The 21,601-nt window shown below is 45.9% G+C and overlaps 1 protein-coding gene across 1 annotated transcript in view; it reads right to left on the bottom strand.

The window, feature by feature from the left end:
• fhip1aa (FHF complex subunit HOOK interacting protein 1Aa) overlaps positions 1–21,036 on the bottom strand; it is a 250,298-nt gene extending 229,262 nt beyond the window's left edge. The window contains exon 1 of the mRNA XM_078541265.1: positions 20,782–21,036. The gene's annotated coding sequence lies outside the window, so the exon portion shown is untranslated. The remainder of the gene's footprint in view (positions 1–20,781) is intronic.
• Between the last annotated feature and the right edge of the window lie 565 nt (positions 21,037–21,601).

Here is a 21,601-nt window from a genome sequence, read left to right as displayed (position 1 = left end):
GAGAGGTTGCAGACTGGTGGAGGAATGCCTGAAATCAAGGTCCTCACGGACTTTGAAAATAGAGTCATCCAGCTGGCTGGCAAGGATCTGGACTGTTCCTGTGCTGGTGGTGAGGTTGTCCGTGCTCTACCAAGTGAGGATCCAGCTGTGCAACATCCATCAGACAACCATGCTGTGAGTTATGTGTCCTGTTCCACAATCCCCTGCCATGCACTAATTATCTCTCCTTGTTTTTGCAGGTGCATCTGGGAAACAGCCGACAGAGTCCATGACCCAGGACCTCCAATCAAGCCCTGAAGAAAGCTCTGAAGAAGAATCTGAAGGCACCTTCATTGAAGACCCATCACAGCACTCATCCACACCCTTCACCAGCGCAGCCATTGCTGCCAGAATGTCGTGTGCAGGTGTCACGGAGTTCCGTCATTCTCTCTGTGTGCTCTCAGCACTTTTGAGGTGGGGCTGGCCCCCATCTCTTCATTATCTGTGACCAATGACGCTGTGCTCCTGAAGTGCTCGGGTGCTGAAGGCTGGAAAAGGATCAGGCACATTTAAAGTTTCACCGCTGCATCTCTATGATATAACTCTGATCACAAAGCGCAAGCGAGCTGCCCTTGGCCAGACAGGAGTCAGAGATTCACAAAGGCTATGTGAAGATCTACGGAGTGTCCTCAACTGCATGTCGTCATCATTCTCCTGGAATAGAGTGACTATTAGGGCCTCCGCTGTGTCTTCATGACAGGAACCTCATCACAGAGGGTATGTGCACTGCCATAAGCCAGACTGGAGTCAAACGTTTACGGAAGCAGAGAGTTGGCATAAATGTGTCTTTTTCTGGTTGACAGGATGTGACGAGTGGTGTGCCACATGGGTCAGTGCTGGGGTGTCAACGTCTTACAATTTATATAAATGACTTGGATGAAGAGACCAAAGGTATGGTTGCTAAATTTGTTGATGACATGAAGTTAGGTAGGAAAGTAAATTGTGAAGAGGACGTAAGGAGGCTACAAAGTGACATAGATAGGTTAAGTGAGTGAGCAAAGATCTGGCAAAAGGGCAAATGTGAAATTGTTCATTTTGGCAGGAAGAATATAAAAGAAGCTTATTATCTAAATGGTGAGAGATTGCAGAGGAATGTGGGTGTCCTAGTGCATGAATCACAGAAGGTTAGTATGCAGGCACAGCAGGTAAGTAGGAAAGCTAATAGAATGTTATCATTTATTGTGAGGGGAATTGATTACAAAAGTAGGGAGGTTATGCTTCAGTTACCCAGGGCAATGCTGAGACCACATCTGGAGTACTGTGTATAGTACTGATCTCCTTATTTAAGGAAAGATGTAAATGTGTTAGAAGCAGTTCAGAGAAGGTTTACTAGACTAATACCAGGAATGGGCGGGTTGCCTTATGAGGAAAGGTTGGACAGGTTAGGCTTGTATCCACTGGAACTTAGAACAGTAAGAGGCAACTTAATCGAAACCTTTAAGATCCTGAGAGGTCTTGACAGGGTGGGTGTGGAGAGGATGTTTCCACTTGTGGGAGAATCTACAACTAGGGGTTACTCTTTAAAAATAAGGGGTCACTCATTTAAGGCAGAGATGAGGAGAAATTTTTTCTTTCTGAGGGTTGTGAGTCTTTGGAACTCTCTTCCTCAAAAAAAGGTGGAAGCAGAGTCTTTGAATATTTTTAATGCAGAGCTAGGCAGATTCTTGATTAACAAGGAGGTGAAAGGTTATCAGGGGTAGGCAGGAATGTGGGCTTGAGGTTACATTCAGGTCAGCCATGAGCTTATTGAATGACGGAGCAAGCTTGAGGGACCCAATGACTTACTCTTGCTCTGAATTAATTTGTTCGTAGGATCTTATGGAGTCTCCTTACTGCATGTCGTCAACATCCTCCACAAATCTAGCAGCTATGAGGGCCTCCTGAGCACGCCTGCCTCATCTGGCCAGTGCGATAGCCTCATCATTGTCATCATTGCTCTTCACCCTCATGCCTGATGACATCCTCCTGATCGGAGGACACCTCCAGCTCCTCCATCTCCTCCTCAGCTAGCCCCTCTCCCCATTGCAGTTCCAGGTTGTAAAGGGTGCAGCAGGCGACAACGATGCACGACACCCTCTGTGGACTATATTGCAGGACTCCAACAGACTGGTCCAGGCACTGGAACCTCATTTTAAGCATCCTGATGGTTTGCTCTACCAAGGTGCGAGTTGCAGCATCAGCCTCATTATACTTTGCTATGCTGCAGTCCGGGGCCACTGCACGGGTGTCATCAGCCACGTTCTCTGCGGGTAGCCCTTGTCCCTGAAGAGTCATCCTTGCAGCCTCTGTGGACCCTGGAAGACGACAGGGATCTGTGACTGTTTGAGAATATAGGAGTCATGAAAACACCCTGGGAACTGTGCACAGGTCTGCAGGATGCATTTGTGGTGGTTGCACACCAGCTGCACATTCAGCGAATGGGAGCCCTTGCAGTTGACATAGTTGACCGCTTGTTGCGATGGAGATCTGAGCGTCATGTGAGTGCAGTCGATGGCATCCTGCACCTGCGGGAAACCTGAGGTCTGGGCAAATCCAATCGCTCTTGCATCCCGGCTTTCCTGGCCCCGGGCGAAATGCACAAAGTTGTGTGCCCTCATAAAGATGACGTCTGTGACCTCGTGGATGCATTTGTGGGCGGAGGCTTCAATATCCCACAGAGGTCACCTGTGGAGCCCTGAAAGGAGCCACTGGCATAAAAACTGAGCTCCGCAGTCACTTTCACGGCCATGGGCGATGGATGCCCTCCATGTCCCCATGACGCCAAATCCTGCAGCAGCTGGCAGATGTGAACAACCAGCTCCATAGACATGCGCAGTCTTCAGCAACATTGGTTGTCAGTCATCTGCAGGAATGAAAGGCGGCGTCTATAGACCCTGGGTCTAGCTAGGCGCCGACCAGCAATGGCTCTCTGTGGCTCTTCAGCGGTGTGTGCGGGAGCCCCAGTCACCCCTTCTTCCTGAGGGTGCTGCTCCTCCCTCTGCCCAGCCACGCATCTCTGTCGCTCTCTTCTCCTTCATCTCTACTCTCTGTACACCACGAGGCATACAGCTAGGTCACCAGGCTCCATGCTTCTGATGTACTCCTCCTGCAGGATGAAAGAGAGACACACGTGGGTTAGGTTGGGTGTTCTAAGAACCTCTCTTGTTTAAGTCTGAAGGCCCCTTAATGCATCCCAGAGAATGCTGGCCAACACTTGGTTTGCCAGAGTTTGGTGCGCGCGTGGCTGCCCGAGACCCCACCCACCACTGCCCCACTCCACCTGACCAATTGGCAGCAGCTTTGTCCATTGGACTGCATGCTGTGCTCTCAGCTCAAGCACAGACATTCTCCTAACCCGCATTGAAAGGGGGAGGCTGGTCCAACCCTGAATGATGACATTTCAAGGGGCTGTGAGCGCCTCCACCAGTGGCTGCTCCATGGCCAGCTTTAGCGAGGAGATTGTACAATGTGCCCAGTCATCCAACTGTTCTGCAGTCTACTAAAATGCTCATTAGTTTGCAGTCTGTGCCCGAGGGGTGAAAAGCTCTGGAGCACTTGGTGGCAATTTCATGCCTCTGTGTTGCTTGAGTGGGCAGATAAGCTAGAGACCCGACTCCAAGCATGTCAATGTGGCTGCATCTGAATTGTCTCAGCTGCGAAGAAATGGACACTTTATACAAAGTTTCCCTAATGTGTGGCCCCTTCCCTCCCACCGATCCCACACATACCTGTGCACTACCATCAACCACAGTGCAACCCTTGCCCCCACTCATCACCTCAACTGCAGGGAAGCCCTTACTGCCCCCACAAGTCACCTCAACCGCAGTGCAGCCCTTGCCCCAGCACCACACTGTTAGCCAGCTGGGAAAAAGTGACTTGCCTCTACCCTCACCTCAATGTGCAGTGCCTCAACCTTGATGTCAAATGGGTGACCCTCGTGAGCGCTGCGCAACGTTACTGTGCACTCACCTCCGAGTTCCCCTAAAAGTTTAGCACGCCTTATATATGCTATTGTGAAAGCATGCTGACGTGCTCCAATGATCCAGTGTGGGGGAGATGATCCCGGCCGGCTGGCCTTACAATGATATGCAGATGTATTACAATGAAGTTCCCAATGTCCGACGGCAGGAAATATGGCCCGCCATTGACGGGCAGGGCAGACAATTGCAAATTGGTTTCACGACTTGGTGAAACCGATTTTTGGCCTTCTTGCCATATTGTCTGCTCACGCCACCAAACACGCCCGACGCCAGCGAGCACGGAAAATTCCACCCATTAACTCTTATTTCTCTCTCCAAAGATGTTGCCTGATCTGTTGTTGAGTATTTCCAGCATTTTCTGTTTTTATTATAGAGGTAGAGTTGCTTACCTCAAACAGTTTGTGCTACTATATGAAAATCATCTTTGTAACACCCAATGATCCAGGATGTCACTTCATTTCATTTTGACAAGAGAGAAAATATCCCCACAAGCAATGGTGATTTTCTCACTCATACATCAAAAGGTAAAGGTTCACCCCAGAGTAGTTACTGATTAGTAGCTTAGTGGACTGAGTTTCTACTTCATCAACTTCACAGAGAATCTCTCTCTTTCACTCTCTGAGTTGTAGTTGTCTATGATTTGCAGCAGCAGCAAAACGCTGTCTTTATTTTAAAAGTGAATCAATTTAGTATTGCAAAGCTAGCTAGAGATGGAAGGTCTAAGGCCAGCGAGTTACTAAGTTGCATCTTTATTGTATTTCATAACTGAGGAGCACAGGGAATTGATTGCTCTCACTGTGAAAATTGTACACTGTTCATTCCTGTTTTCTATATAAATAAACATGTTGATAGCCTGAAACTGTGCTGGTCTCAGTAAAATGTAATTTCAGTCCACCTGCTCTAAAGAGGCAAATGTCATATTTCAGTTGCTCGTCCATGGAGTAAGGGTTCCATGTTACAATACCCAGGTCTCGCCACCGTTTAGATATTGAAGAGCAATTACAGTAATCACGTTCAAGATTATAAAAATAAAAAGATTTAATCTCCCACTCCAATTTCTCTTCTTACCCTTACTCTCTTGAAGATAATCCAAGTCCATGCAATGCAGTTCCACAGTTGTTGCAGTTTTCTGATATCTCAGTTTGTACACACACTTGTGAACCAAATGAGGGAATGTTTAGTCAGCTATTGACTGTTGGGATTTTATGACTTGGGTAAATGAATTCGTTGGCCAACCAAACTCTAACTGCACACCTTCCTATGCTCTCCTCAATTGCTGCTTGCAATCAATAATGGGGAGAGACTGATGTAAGAATAAACAGTGATGGTTTATTGAGACATAGGGCAGAGCACCAGATCATACATGCTCACTCAGAAACCTCCAGAGCTAGACTTACAGTTCCCACTTGCCCACACTGTACAGTGATTCGTCAGTGCTGTCACATGATCAGTACACTTGCATTCTCTTAAAGGCACAGGGTACATCACTTTACCAAGTCTCTCGCCCTTTACATAAAAGTACAGCTAACAAGCTTAAAACACATTAACTATTTACACAATGACTATTTACAGGTCAAGTCTCTCAGGAGGCCTTCTTTGACAGGTTTAGTGTTGTAGCCCAACAACCTTGACTGGTGTTTCCTAGACCTCAGGGAGAATTTTCTCCCCGTCGGGGGCATTGTGCGGGGGCTGGCGCGGGCGGGCCCTGCCATTTTACATGGGTGGGCCAATTAAGGCCCGCCCAGCATGACGCACGCCCGGAAGCACTGAGCGCTCCCTATGCAGGCAGGGAGGAGGGGTGTTGCCTGAGTCAGGGAGTGCGCGCAAAAGAGCGCAGAAATCTCCCTGAGGTACAAAGGTGCCTCAGGGAGATTACTTTCACTTATAAAACATTGAACAAAGATGAAAAAAAATGTTAAGAGCATGTCCCCTCACATGAAAGTGTCACATGAGCTGGGACATGTCCATTAATTTTATTTTAAATTTTTCAAACATTTTTAAAACGTTCATGAAACCTCATCCCGCCTGTGGATAAGGTTCCATGAAAAATGCAAAGGTCGCCTGGGCTCTTCACCTGCCCGCCAACCTTAAGGTTGGACAGGCAGCTCAGCTAATTGCTTTATTGGCTTAGTAGGCCTTTGGCAGTTTGGCGACTTGGCAGTGCGCCCGCCGACGTCAAACCCGACGTCACTGCGTGATCATTTTACACCTCGGCGAGTGGGCCCCGCCCACACTCACCAAGCCAAAGATTCTACCCCTACTTTTCAGGGGCAGTTGCCCACTATGTCCCTCAGTGGATGATTTCACCATCTTCTGGGTGCAGTCACGTCCACTCCAAGCTGAAACAGATAAAGGGCAACAAGCACAAAGCAATACGATGAGCCAGCTACATAACGTGTGAGGAGAAAGAGGAAAAGGGAAAAAAAACATATCTTTGTTTTTCTTTCTGAGGACTGTCAATAATTTCTTTTTCTTCCTGTGTCCTTTTCTTGGGAGCACTGACCCTTAACTCTGTCTTCTCTTTAATTTCGCTGTTGGCTGGACTAGACTCAGGCGCAAGGTGAACCTGAATGAGCTCAGTAGTTGGGTTTTCCAACAGCTTTTCCGAGAATTCACGGCCTTCTAGCTTTAAAACTTCAGGGCTTTTATGCAGCTGCTGCTTCAGCTCATCCAAATCTTTTCTATTCTCATTAATAGTTTCCTGGAGAATCACATATCATTGCCCCTTCCCAGCTAATTCATTCCTCAACTCAGCCAGAGACAGGCTTTACTCTTCCTTTTCTTCTTTATATCTTTCTCATGGCACATTTTGGGAGCTGATTGAATTTTGTAGTACACGAAAGTCCAATATGTGGCTGGCGTGGGGGAATAAATTCTATGGAGGGGCTTCCTAGAAAAAAGATGGCTATATGAGGGGATGGCTAGATGCAAGTAGACACAGGAGTTCTCATGTAAATAAAGTTCTATGTTTCTACACCATGTGACATGATTACTCACTAAGCTATCAGTGGACGTGCCTTGAAATGGCTCTTAAACCAGTGACTAATATATTTCCAAGAAGTTAGTAAACAACCAATGGAATCAGGTGTCTGTGTGTACATTAACAGCAAAGTGTACAGTAAAAGTGAGTTTTATTTCTGGCTCTGTATGTATGCTGAATAACAATTTTTACAGAATACTGAAGAAATGGCATCTTCTTCAAATTTTTAGCTCACATTCCATTATTTTGAGGTTTGATGTATAATAAATCATAACTATATAATTGGATATATTTTAGTCCTCTGTTGGGGCAAAATTTTTTCGATTAACTTCATGTGACCAAGCAGGTGAATTTCCACCCACAGATCTTTGAACACATGGGACTGGACATCCAATTAGGTAGTGGGATCTGGAGTGCAGGATTTCCTTCTTTTTCTTTCCCCTCTGCTGCCTCATTATTATGACATTGGAACTCAAAAGCATGATTTGGTTTTATGGGCAAGTTGTACCATTCTGAGAGATTGGCACCAAGCACCTCCCGGTTCATAAGGTTAATGCTGCTGCACTTCAAGGAGAGCTTCACAGTGTCTTTGAAGTGTTTTCTTTGTCCCGGAACACTGGCCATTTGAGAGTTGGGAGAACGGGACCTTGTAGGGGAGACAATATTTAGTCATGTGGACAAGTGGCTGGTCCATCAAGTTGATTTTGCAGTTTTGCCTGAATGCTTGTAGGCCTGGCTTCAAGAAGGACACTAGCATTCATTCGACATTCCACCCATTGAATCTGGAGGATGCAGCAGAGGCATTGCTGATGGAATTTCTCTTGCACTCTTATGCGTCGCTGATACACAGACCAGGTCTTGCTGCAGCAAAGCCTCCTTAGGCAGTCTCTCAGGATCGAGGATAACTCTGACACGATGGGTTCTGAAATAGCTGATAAGTCCAATGCGTGATCTGCAGACGCTGCCACATGTGGGGAAGGTGGTGCTTGAAATGTCGAGTAGATGGTTGCTCGATCTGATGCCTCGACTTTGCCTATGCACTTCCCCAGCGAAGTCTTTCAATGTGCTCGGTGCATTCTCAAATAGGCCGTCTCCATTTTAATCGGTCAAAAGCCAGGGTCCCTCATGAGTCAGCTGCTATGTTTGACCTCTTCAGAGATGCTTTGAGGACATCGCTAAAGTGTTTTCGATGTCCTCCTGGGAGTCTCTTGCCGCGACTCAGTTCTGAGTAGAGCAGTTGCTTCAGAAGTCTGGTGTCAGGCATACGAATGACATGTCCCACCCAGTGGAACTGGTTTTAAGTGATTAGCACTTCAACGCTGAGCAACTTGGCTTGGGAAAAGATGCTGCTGTCTTTCTCACCACTGGATTTGGAGAATCTTGTGAAGGTACCACTGGTGCTAATTCTCCAGTGCTTTGAGACGCCTGCTGTAGGCTGTCCAAATCTCTGAAGTACTTAGAAGTGTGGGGTAAACCATGACCTTAGTCTCGGGTTTGATACCTTGGTCTTCAAATACTCTTTTCCTCAGTTGGCCAAAGGCTGAGCTGGCACCTTGGATGTACAATGCCATTTGGCAAGTTGATACTTTAAACTCTGGGACCAAAGAAATCCCATGCCCAAATTGGAGCTAGCCTGCGTGGTTCCATACTTCCGAACAATGTTTCTTTCTGAAATGGCTGAAGACAAACTGTACCTGATAGAGATTAAAGACTTTGGAAAGAACATTTTGAACAACTCCTCAACTGTGAATCCACAGTAAAATCTTGTTTTTATTTTTATAACCTGTATGAGATTACTATAATTGCTCTTCAATATCTAGTTAAGTGATGGTGAGAGACCTGGGTATTGTAACATGTAACTCTTACTCCAAGATGAATTTTGGCATCTATAACTGCCTTCATCGAGATGATAAGTAAGCCATGATCCTCGTCAACGGAGCAACTGCAAACCTCGTCTCAGTAAAGGCTGGGGTCAAACAAGGCTGTGTCATTGGAGCAACCCTCTTCTCCATTTTCCTTGCTGCAATACTGCACCTCACCTCCAGCAAATTACCCACAGGATAATCGACAGGACAAAATCAAAATCACTCCAACCTCAGTCATAGAGCTTCAGTATGTGGATGACACTTGTGTGTGCCTTCATTCAGAAATGACCTGAGCTCCAGATCATTGTCAACTCATTTTTCTGAAGTATATGAGAAAATGGGCCCCTCACTAAACACCTTCTTCCACACCTCCCCCCGCAGCCCCCAACCCTGTCGATTAAGATCAATGGTGAAATCCTGGAAATGTGGACCATTTCCTGTATCTTGGGTACAACAGTCATGTGACGGTGACAACTGCTCTGTACACTGAGGGCGGAATTTTCCGTGCCTGTTGGGGCCGGGTGTCATGGTGGGCATGAACGGACAATATGGTGGTAAGGCCAAAAATCAATGACATTGTGAAACCAGTTTACAATCGTCTGTTCTGCCCATCAATGGTGGGTCACGTTTCACAATGCCACATGTCAGGAACTTCATTTTAATACATCTGCATATCATTATAAGCCCAGCTCGCTGGAATCATCCGCCACGTCAAATTTACCACCCACATCGGCGGGAAAGCACGCCAGTGCAGAACACGTTTTGACAAGTGTGATGTGCATAAGCGGGAACATATCATCAGGGCCTTGCTCACATCACGGACATCCGAGGAGCGGAAGATGCCAGAGCCCTACAGCTACTGGACCTTGGAAGACTGTGCACTGCATGCTGGGTGGATTCTCATGGACATGGCTCCACCGCGAAGCAGCTCATGGAAGGTGGAATGTCACCATTGAGGGTCTGCTTCAGGACATCATGCCTCCATGCCATGCTCTGCAACAGATGATCATCGAGGGAGTGGAGAGGGGGAACAATGGTGTCAGGGGGGTGAGGTTATGGTAGGGAGCAATGGTATCAGGGGGATGGTTGGCAGGGGGACAATGGTGTTGGGGAGGTGAGGTTAGATGGTAGGGACTACAGGGAGGTGGAGAGTGAAATGGGGGAAAATACAACAGGGGAGGTAGGTGTAAGGAGGGAGGAAGGTGTAAGGGAAGGAGTTTGGAGTGGGGAAGGAGTTCAGAGGGGGCAGGACTTCGGGGGGAGGAAGGTGATCAGAGGGAGGATGGAGTCCAGAGGTGGGAAGGAGTCCAGGGGGAGGAAGGAATCCGCAGGAGGGGGAGGGGAAGAGTCAGGAGGGAGGAAGGAGCCTGGAGGGAGGGAGAAGTCTGGGGAGAGGAAGGAGTCGGGAGGGGAAGAAGTCGAGAGGGAGGATTGAGTCCAGAGGGAAGAAGGAGTAAGGGCGGAGAAAGGAGTAAGTGGATGGATGTCCAGGTGAATGTGCAAGGGAGAGGTCTGTGGAGTCGATGACTGCCTCCTGGGGAGTGAACTGAGGGTGGGCTTGGTAGGAGGGAGTGGTGAGAATGTGAGAGGGCAGAGTGAGCTGGTAGGGTGGGAGGGTGAGGGTGTGATGGTAGTGATAGAAGGATGGCAAGGGTGGTTGGTGGGGACTTGGAGGCAGACATGGACCCTGGGGGTGGGAAGGAGGAGGTCGGAGAGGTCAATGTGGATGGTGGTGGGATTCTCGGGAAGGTAGAGGACTTGCATGTTCACCTCGACATCCCTGAAAGAAAAGGGTTCTGGCTGGTAGGTGACAGTGGGGAGGTGGAAGGTGATGCCAGGGGGGTCGACAGTCAAGGGGGAAAGGACATGAGAGGAAAAGATGGGGGAGTTGAAGACAAATTTCACCAGCACCATGCTTCTAAAACCAAAAGTGAAAGGAGAGTCATGTTGGGTGGGAACAGGTGCTGCTTGGGAGTGGGTGGGCGGAAATGCAGGTCAGCTCAGATGGGCAACTGAATGCAGGCAGCATTGAAAATGCTTAGGAAATTGAGATGAGCGTGATACGGGAAGGATTCCTGTGCGTGGGAGAGCGCTTGCAGGAGGCTCCAAAAGGCTCCGCCAAACACACACTTCTCCCTCCAGAATCCCTCGTGGTCTAGCTGCATGCAGCTAATTGCTAGTAAGGAGTGGGGGGGATGCATCGGGAGGACCTCAATGAAGCTGAAAGACACCATTACACATTATTTAGTGAAAGTGACTATATTTTCAGATTATAAAGTGACAAACTGTGTTCACCCATGCAACAACTTGTGATCAGAATTCTTTAACTTTTCTAGGCCTACCCCTTCTAGGTACTGCCCTGACATCCGCAGCAGGGGTGGAGACAGCCTGGGCAATGGTTGGCCCTGTTGCCTCTGAAGACTTCGGCATGTGTCCCCGGGAGAGCTGAGGCTTTGAGGGCCCCAGCTTGATTTAGCTGTCCTTCTGTGGGCCAGCTGCTCCCTCTGCAATGACAGAGGATGAGGTTGAGGGGGTCACATGCAAAGGGGACTGGGAGGGAGAGGACAGCCTCTGAGATTCCTAAATGGATGACCCAGGGGTGTCCAGCTGCCGTTCCTCCTCCCTTTGGGTGCTCGGGGGTTCAGGCTTGACTCCTTGAGGAGAAGGAGCACCTAGGATGTCATCAAGGTGCCCTGTTTCCCTCTCGCGTTGCCATTGCAGGAACTCACCCATGGCTACCACGATGGAGTGCAGGTCTGCATGCATATCCACATTCTGCTGGACCAGGGTCTCCATGGTGTCCACCATCCTCCCCATGGAGACCTCCACACACATATATGTGGGCACCACCTCATTGGAGAACAGGCGGACGCACTCCTCTGACTCATGTGCCACTCTGTTGAGGGCTTCCAACAGCTCTGTGTGATGATCCCCCACCTTCTGCTGACTCTCCAGGATGAGTTGGAAGGCCAAATCCAGAGGCTTGTCATCTGACTCGGACCTCACAGATGCCTCTTCCCCAGCAGTCCTTCGAGTGCCAGGGAGTTCGGCTGAACCTGCCTCCTCCTGCTGTGGACAAGTGTCCGTGCGGTGACCACCTGCTCTAGACCTAGGTCCCACCGAGGTGTGTGTCTTTGTGCTGGTGGAGGGTGTGGGTAAGCGCTGTGATGGATCTTCCAGGCTGCTTGTTTCCAGCTCTTCAATGGAGGAGGTGTCCACTTGGCTGGAGGTGAGGGCCTGGATGGAGCTGAGGGACAGGCTGGCTGAGGGTGTCGGTCGCTTGGCAGAGCTCCCTGTGAACCAAAGTAGAGATAATTAGTGCATGGCAGCAGATTCAAAAGCCACAGAGAGACAGCACTCACAGTTGCATTGTAAGAGGCATGATAGGTATGATAGGATGCTCAGGTGAGTGTTCACTGCTGACCTCACCATCTCCGCAGGCACGGTCCACGCCCTTACCTGTCAGCACAATGGCATGCTCCTCAAGCTGAGTCAGAGGCCTAATGTGAGCCACTCGATCCCCAGTCTGGGACCTCTCCCTGCTGATGTGAGCCAGCATCTCCTGCTTGAAAACAGATGGAGAGAGTGTGAGCAGGACACTTGGCACTGCATGGGATGTTTGTGTGGTGAGCAGAGACATGGACGGGATGAGGACGGGAGCTCGAGAGGATATGAGCCTGGTGGAGATGTGAGGGTGTGTGTGAGAGTTAGTGATGTTGTCCCTTGAGGTGTGAGATCCCTGTGATGGGTTTGGGAGTGTGTGAGTTGAGAGTGATGAGAAGAATGACTTACCCTGGCAGAATGGAGGAGATCATTCATCCTCTTTCGGGGCATTGGGTGGCTGTCCTCTTTTGCAGGGCAAATGTGCTGGCCACCGCTGCTATCGCCTCCCATGCTGGATCAATGATCTTGCTTGCTGGTCTTTATCCAGAGTGGGGGCCTCCATTGCATTCAGAAGGTGCTTGAGGGATATGTCGCTAAATCTGGGGGCAGCACATTTCCTCTCCTTGGCAACTATGGCTATGCAACAGCTTTCTATCCCTTGAAGAGTCCTAACTCTTTGCAGGGACGGCCTTTAAATATGATGCCTCGTTCACTGACGGCCTGATATGACAGCGGGATGGACGAATGAGAGGACGTCCCACCAGCGATCCGGCATGTTTCCTGGGGAATCATGATTAATGAGGCAGGATTGGAACGACACGCTGTGAAAAGCTGCCATTGCAACCGGTGGGTAAAACGTTCTTTTTCCTGCCCGCTACTGCACTTAGTGCAAATCTGAGACAATTCCGCCCTAAGACTTTGTTGTCAAACGCCCATTGCCATAAATTGTAGAAGGCTGAACAGGCGCAGATAATCCATATTGAATTTCCTTGTTAAATGTGGCCTTTGGAGAGATGCAACTGTTGAGTTATGGGAAGTGCTCAACCTATTCCAGAGTCTCTCCTTCTACATGTATGGGAGGTGAAATATTTGGCTGACCAGGTATTGGTTGTTATATGAGTTTTGTTTTGGCAACATTTAAAGACAGGCTGAGTTTCTTGTATGAAGAATTAAAGCGATCAAGGGCAGAATTTTCTGCCTGTCGGGCGGGCGGGCCCAACCCAATCTCCGGCGGGCAGGGAGCCGATCCCCAGCCGGAGAAGCGGGCCGCACCGCTATTTTACATGGGGTGGGGGGGGGGGGGGGGGGGGGGGGCAATTAATGCCCTCCCAGCGTGACGTATGGCGGGAAGGGCTATGCGATTCCTGTGCGAGCCGGGGGGGGAGGATTCCCTAAAAGTGAGAGTGCAGCCTCAGGGAGATCGCTTCCACTTTGAAAAATATTAAAAATAGAAAAAAAAATTTCCCTAACAATTTCCCTGACAATGTCACATGAGATGGGACATGTTCATAATTTACAGATTAACTTTATTAAAATTTTTAACACACTGCATGAAACCTCATCCCATCGGTAGATGAGGTTTCATGTTTTCTCTATTTGCCGCCGGGGCTCCTGGCCTGCCCACCAAACTTAAGGTTGGACAGGCAGGTCCTTTAATTGTTTAAATGATCCTGTCAATGGCGTCAATTGGCCATTGACAGGTCAGCAGGCACACAGCTGATTTTGCTGTGGGCCCGCCTTCCTGAAAAGTTAAATGGGGCGGGATGACGTTGGGGGTTCCGCCCAACGTCATCCCGCCTCATTTTATGCGTCGGTAAGTGGGCCCCGCCCCCTGCTCGTCGATGGCAAAATTCTGCCCCAAGAGTAGCTTGCAAATCTGGTGCAGAGTGGATAACAACAACACAGTCAATTGCAAACTGTAGTTCGTGTATATCTACAGTGGTCAATGTAGTTTTGGCATGGAGGCGATCGAGATTAAAGAGTTTTCCATCTAGACGGTATTTAATACTGACATCAGAAGGCAGTTGATCTTTGATGAGGTGAATAATCACTGAGAGGTAGATTGTGAGTAGTATGGGGTCTATCAGACTGCCTTGCTTGACCCAATTCCAGATTTAGAAGGCATCTGTTTGAGATCTCCCACTCGAGGCAGTTGCAGTCATATTATCATGAAGCAATTGCAGGATTATGATGAAGCTTCTTGGACAACCAACTCATTGGAGCACAATCCATATAGACTTGCAACTTACTGAGTCAAATCATTTGGTTGGGTCGATGAATGCAATGAAGAGTTCAATGAAGGTGTTGTTCTTGACATTTTTCTTGGATTTGTCTGGAAAAAAGACAATGTCAGAAGTTCCTCTGGAAGGTCTAAAGTCACAATGTGTCTCTGGGAGGATTTCCTCAGCCACAGGAAGTAGGCATTTCAGGAGAATGCCTGTCAAGATATTCCCTTCTACGGGCACGAGGGAAATACCTCAATAGTTTCCACAGCATTAAATAACCTCCCTTCTTGAAGATAGTTACAATTGTCGCATTCCTGAATTTGGGGGGAGTTTCTTTTCCTCGCAAATCCATAGGGCGAGTGCATGGATTCTTAATTTGAGCAAAAGTCTACCAGCTTTGTAGATGGAATACCATCAGGGCCACAGGCTTTGGTGTTTTTCATCTGTTTGATTGCTTGTTGCAGCTCCCCCATCCAAGGATTCTACCACAAGGTACTGGCGGGGGATAGCCTAGAGGCTATCAGCTGCCACTGTGGATTCACAGCTCAGTTGTTGTTCAAAATGTTCTTTCCAAAATCTTTAATCTTTGTCAGGTCCTGTTTGGCTTCAGCCATTTCAGAAAGAAACATTGCTCTAAAGTATGGAATCACACAGGCTAGCTCCAATTTGCGGCATGGGGTTAATATGGACCCAACCTTTAATGTATCAACTTGACAAATGGCATTGTACATCCTTAAGAAGAGAAACACTATCCTGTGAATGTAAAGGATTTTGTCCATTTGACCTCAGTCTATAGATGGCTCTTCAAAAAAGCTTTGCATGTCATGATGATCAGCATTCTGTTGAATCTTATGGGCTTTCTTTTCCCACCACATATCCTTTATTTTCCGGATTGGTCTTTGGGTGTCAGCCTTGAGCTATTTGTACGTTACTTTCCTGACTTGTGACCTTGGACTGTTCTGCCAGGCAATGAAGGCTGCCTGTTTTTGTTCTAGGAGTTCACATATTTCAGCATTGTTTTCATTGAACAAGTCCTGGTGACAACAATGCTCAAACTCAATGGTCTGAGCATGGGAGTCAGGTACAGCTGACTTTATTTGATTCCACTGTTCCAAATTGATTTGGATCCATGAAGGTTTTTCAGATTAATTGGTGAGCTACACTTGGAATTCCTCTCTTTGGTCAGGCTGTTTTAAGGCTGAGGCATTGATCTTCTTCCTCTCAGACTTTTGGGCCTTGCAATATCTTAGTGTTAGATTCATCACTGATTGAACAAGTCGATGATCTGACCAGGAGGCATCAATCCCCACATTGATCGAGTGATGCAGACATCACTTAGATTTTTGACCCGAGAAATGACATAATCCAGGAGGTACCAATGCCTGTGGGCTCCCAGGTTCACTGCCCTGTCCCAATTGCCAATACTCCATCACCACAGAAATTGGCAGATGAGCCCTGATAGAAGCCTGTGCATGACTTCATTTAATGTGGGGACCTTGGGGTGCATCATTGTCCACGCAATCTTGATGGATTTGTGGTCAGATTTTGGTGACGTGTCAAACCGTGATGAACAAGACCACCTTGCTGCTGCAGCCTCCTTCCATCTTTGCAGCTGGTGAGGCGTAATCTTCTTTTGCCTGCTTTGCTGTTGTAGATTTTTTGGACCCCACTTGGTCTGGCACCTCCCCTGACCTTGCAGCCATGGGTGGCCCTACCAGGAGCAAGGATGGCATTGGCAGGCTGGGTTTCTTGAAAAAAGTTGATGATTTCAAGTTAAAGCGAGGGACTTGAAAACAAAGAATTCTCAGCAGGCTGTGAGATTTCCTGTAGTCGAATTTCCAGGAGGTTGTTTCCCAGGTGAACTCGAAGTTGGAACAGGATAGGGGAGTCCTTCTCTCTGTTGGGATCCCCAGCTTACAAGGTATTGCTATTAATTACCACGGTTGCTTGAATTACTTGCAGCTAATTTGATGGCTTCGGTAGAACTACCTGCAAACAGCTTGGCCTGACTTTTAAAAAAACAGACAAACATGGTTGTCTCATCATGTGACATTCTAAAAGTCCAAGTTCTTTTCCAAATAACGGTGGTATTCGTGTTGATTCCAAATCCCGTGTTGTGGTTTAATGGAGGGTTTGAGACAGTCAGTGTCTTTGTTTTTTAATGATGCATTCAATTTGATAATATCCTTTTAGATTGATTTCAGGAAAGGGCATTTACTTACATCAGTCTGGAATGTTACTTTTGTTCCCTCTTGAGAAAGGGGTGTGGTTTCAATCCATAAAATAAATCAAGTGGCCCTCTGGTGGCCAGCTTTTCAGCTTTTTGTGTCTTTTTTTAATATAAAAATTAGTTTGAAGTTCAGAATAGGACACTGGACGTGACACCTGGTTGGAATTCCAAAATCTTACTTCCAATATTGTCTCTGAAGAGAGAGCCATGCTGTACTATGGACATTCTTACACTGCTTTTATTGTATATCCTTTTATTATTACACACCCCCACCACTCCACTACCGATGGCCCTTAGTTCATGCTGGCATACACTTCCACTGATATTAGCCAGTTAGGATTATCAATGTTGGTTGAACATATTCCTTGGAGGAGAGGGGTGTTTTGATCACATGACATTTGATCATGTGACACTTGCCACAGTTTGCAAATATTATTGCAATTACCTTATATAGCTCGGTCCACTTTAATTTACTGAATAGATCACAGCCCCCATGTGTGGACTCAGCATGATCTTGACCATTTGCACAATGCAACATTGCAGTGATATTCGTATAGTTAGAGCTGAGAATTCTAGGTTTTGACACAGATTTTGAAATTAATGTGGTAATGAGTCACTTATTTTTGTAATAGGTTCTTGAGGCCAAGCTTTTCTGCAACCATTCAATTCTCTTTTGCAAAACAAAATAATTCAAAACTATTAAGAATAACCAAAATCTCTCAAAGTCTTTATTTGCACCAAATATTGTTCATTTCATAGGATTAGTTTTGTAAGACCCAGAGGGAATTGCTTTAAATAAAGAATTATTAAAGTTGAGCTCTGGTGATGCATTCCCCTTACTTACTGGGTGTTCATTTGTTGTAGCATAGTTAACACATTTTAGTCTGGGAACAATGCTTTTTCTGGTCCATCACTGGGAACTTGAAAATTGAACATGAGAATCAGCAGATTGTTTTTCTGTGGCAGTTGATCATTTCTTAATTTCAAAAAATTGCCCTGTTCATCTAAGAAAAACACATAACATTTGTATTTGTACAACAAGAAACATATGAGTTTGGATTAGGAGATTGGATAGAAATAAATATGATACCTGCAAATTTAAAACATGCACAGCATATGCATATGAGAATCACCTTTCGCCAAAAAAAAAGCTCAAGACACTCCACAATCACAGGTTTTTAGTAAATACATTGCATTAAAAAAGTTATTTTTTTTTGTGTTCAAAAATGGTCATTCCTTTAGCCAAACTATCCCAAATTCAGTTTAGATAACACTAGCAGCATCAGAGTTGCAGTTTAAGAACATAAGATAACTTCTTGTGTGACAAAACCCGATAAAATCCACCAAGTCCATTTGGAAATGATTCTACCCTGTGAATCCACAATAGTAATATAGACGCAGGAATTTATATTTTCAGTCACTGCCTGAATTCGTTCGGTATCTTTGTATTTTCAATTAAATATGTTTTTTAAAAATCTTATACCATGCATTTAATAAGTCATGAAAATTACAAATACTGATTTTCTAAATTCCATTTATTATAATCTAAAGCAGATTTAGAAACAGCTCATGGCAACAAAGTTTGACATATAAGGTTGGGCCATAATGAAGGTGAAATATTGATTTCTGAAATGCCACTTGATGGGTCTGGCCAGCATTTTCTCCCTCACCCCACCAATACCTGATTGGGAGAACTGCCTCCTAGGGTAGCAATAATCATTAGAGTCACAGGGGGGAGCTCTAATAACATAAGAGTCACATGAAGCTTTTCGCCACCTTCTGTTGTTGTTCAGCTGTTACTCCAAATGTAACACTGGTCTCTGAAAGATACAGGAAAATTGATTTCCATGTGAGCCTGTGGAATGGGCATGCCGAACTTCAAATAGAAAGAAAATCTGCATGGTTGTTTCCACAGAGGTTTATTTAATGCTTCAACCGGTTTAATTTCCAAATTTGATTCCCACAATTTGGGAATCTGAATTGAACTGAGCCAGGATGGTAGGAATGCTACTGTTGTACTTATCTCTCTGGGTTATGGAAGGAATAACTGGCCAATGTTCCTGCTCCTAATCACTATCCATGTGTGTTGACATTGGATAAGAGCGGGCTCAGGCTTAACCATGTTGTTCCCTGCAATTGAATAGTCTTCCACTAGTCACCGGCAGTAATTTGAACTTTTGGGGATGGTGTAAAACAGGCAATATAGGATTGACTGCTTCTTATACACCCTACCTGATTTTCCTTTGTATTGAAGTCAATGGAAATGGAAAGTTGTGGTCGGGTGTACAATAGGCGACCAATCCAATGTTGCCTGTTTTAAACCAAATCCAAAAGTAAACATTACACCCATTGCCCAAGCTCACACATGAACAACAGCCGCCTGTACAAAGTAGCAGAGTGGATGCCATCCTTGTGCAGCCACACCCCAGTGAAAAGGAAAACATATTCAGAACTAAGAAAGAAGCACCCTGATGTCTCAGTTGCTGATGACACCACACAAATGAATCATACAGAACAGAACGCCTCAAGTTCAATTCAATACCAGCTTGATGCTGAGTTAGCTGATCCCAGCTGGGGGATGGAAGGTAGAGATACAAGAATTGATTTTGAGTAAGGGAGGGGAAACTGTTCCTGTTCTGATTGCTATGCAGTCACTCCTGTTGGAAGTGCCCGTCCAAGAATAATGAGTGAGAACAGGATTGAGTTTGGCGTTATTGCTCCATGGTCAAATTGTTTACTGACGCTTACCGTCTCAGGTCAAAAAAATAAAGAAAAAAGAGGGCTCACATTTATGCAGTGCCTTTCATGGCCTCAAGATGTTGTGCTTTTAAAGTACTTTTGAAATGTAGTCACTATTGTAATGTAGGGAAGGACAGCAGTCAATTTGTACATAGCAATGAAATAAATGATCAGTTTTAGTGATGTTCATTGAGGGGTAAATATTGGCCATGACATTGGGAACATTTTCCTCTTTGAATAGTGCCATGGAACCCTTCTTAAAGGACAAACAGGGCCTGGATTTAAGATCTCATCCAAAGGACAGCATGTCAGGCAGTGTAGCTCTCCGTCAGCACTGCATTGGAGTGTCAGCCTAGATGATGTATTTTAGTTTCAGCAATAGTTACAGCCATCTAACTCAGAGGTGAAAGCATTACCAACTGAGCCAAGTGTCCCTGCTGGAGGCAACAAGCTGGAGCTTGTCAAGAGAGGAAGGGGGAAAATAGGCTAGAAAAGTTGCAACAGATAAAAAGTAATTGAAAAGTGACCTTTCTCATCCCACCAACTGTATAGATGAACATTGCAGAGCCGGCTGCTAATGATGGCCACAGTGACACAAATTTTTAAACTCACAACTAACAGGCAACCAGTCCCAGCAATATTAATGGGAGTCCTGCAACAAAGAAAGAACCAGAATGGGTGTGGGAAAATGCTATTTGTTAATGAATGAGGTTCTTTTACATCAACTAATTATTCAAAGATAGTAAACCTTCAGAGACAGATTTAGACACTCAGGATACTCCACATACTTCTCTCTCTCGAACTTTTGATTCTGGACCCTGGACTCATGTGAAACCATAACTCTTAATTTCTTCACGGCCTTGCCCTGTATCCCTTCCTTTCCCTTATTCCTCTTTTATTGTATGAATGCAGAAAGGGGCGGACATTGCAAAGCCCCTTTCCCACGTTTTTTTGTGTGTAAAATAAACCAACCCTCTTATTTTAACTTAACTGGAGTTTGCTGTGGGGTTATTAATAGACGATTGGATCACTCCAGAACTGAAGGTTTGGGGAAAATACGCCACCAATTTTGAAGGGGAGAAATCAAAAATACCTTTCTGTTTTCAGATGGGTAGTGAGGGGAGAAATCAGGGCTGTTCAAATTAATTCCCCACCTGTCCATAAAACTACATACATTAATGCACAGGGACCTGTTCTTTGCAGGCTGAAAGAACATGTACATACATTTTGCCTGTTTCAGCTAAACAAAGTAAGTGACATCCATTTGCTGGTTCATTCCTCGGGGCAAGGTCTTGACCAATCAGAGTCAAGCTGCCTGGTTTAAATTTAAAATAACACTTGGCAATTAACTGTCAGTTACCATTAACTGGTGCATTCTCCATGGCAACGCCTCTACCGATCAGAGTCCACTTGCCAACCAATCAGCACTCTCTTCTCATGCAGTATAAATATGTTGTTCCCCTGGCATTGGTATTTTCTTGCGAATTGTCCTTTTGAATGCAAGACAAAAAACTTTGACAAAAAAAAGGCTCTTTTTTCATCAATACTCAAATTCTGTATTACAAAACAACTATTTGAAAGCTCGAGTTTGATATGTTTGCAGTTTATCAGCTAGGACAGAGTTTATCAGGCTAGATAACCTTGTCAGAAGATAAATTGTATCCAGCTGGATCTCCTGATAGCCTTTCACCAATAATGCTGATTCTAAATTCTATATTCCACATTCTAACTGTTTATCCTAATGTTTATCCTTCAATTGCTTAGGTGTCATACCTTGGAATTCCATCCGTAATCTCCTCTGTCTCTCCATCTCCTTCTCTAACTTTATAGCTCACCTTAAATCTTGGCTGAGTTTGTGGTCACCTCTCCTAATACCTCCTCCTTTGGTTCTGCATAGATTGTTTTAATTACATTTTTGAGATGTGCCTTAGGATATTTCTCTATGTTAAAGGTGCTGTGTTAATACAATTGTTCTTGTTGTTATACATGTCTTTCTCATAGACAGGCATGAAATGTTCCAATATAGACACAATGAAACCATTTTTATCCAGCTTGCTGATAATTTTTACCATCACCCATTGAGGCAACTAGGAGCAGGAACTGTGGCTGATTTTGACCTCCATAACCAAGGGGTGTTGAGCAAAGTGCTGCATTCCACGCATCACCTCAGCTGAACTCAG

The sequence above is a fragment of the Cetorhinus maximus genome, chromosome 1 (assembly GCF_964194155.1).
Source record: "Cetorhinus maximus chromosome 1, sCetMax3.hap1.1, whole genome shotgun sequence".
Taxonomy (NCBI): domain Eukaryota; kingdom Metazoa; phylum Chordata; class Chondrichthyes; order Lamniformes; family Cetorhinidae; genus Cetorhinus; species Cetorhinus maximus.
The sequence above is the reverse complement of the archived record's forward strand: the minus strand, read 5'-3'. Positions and strand labels throughout refer to the sequence as shown.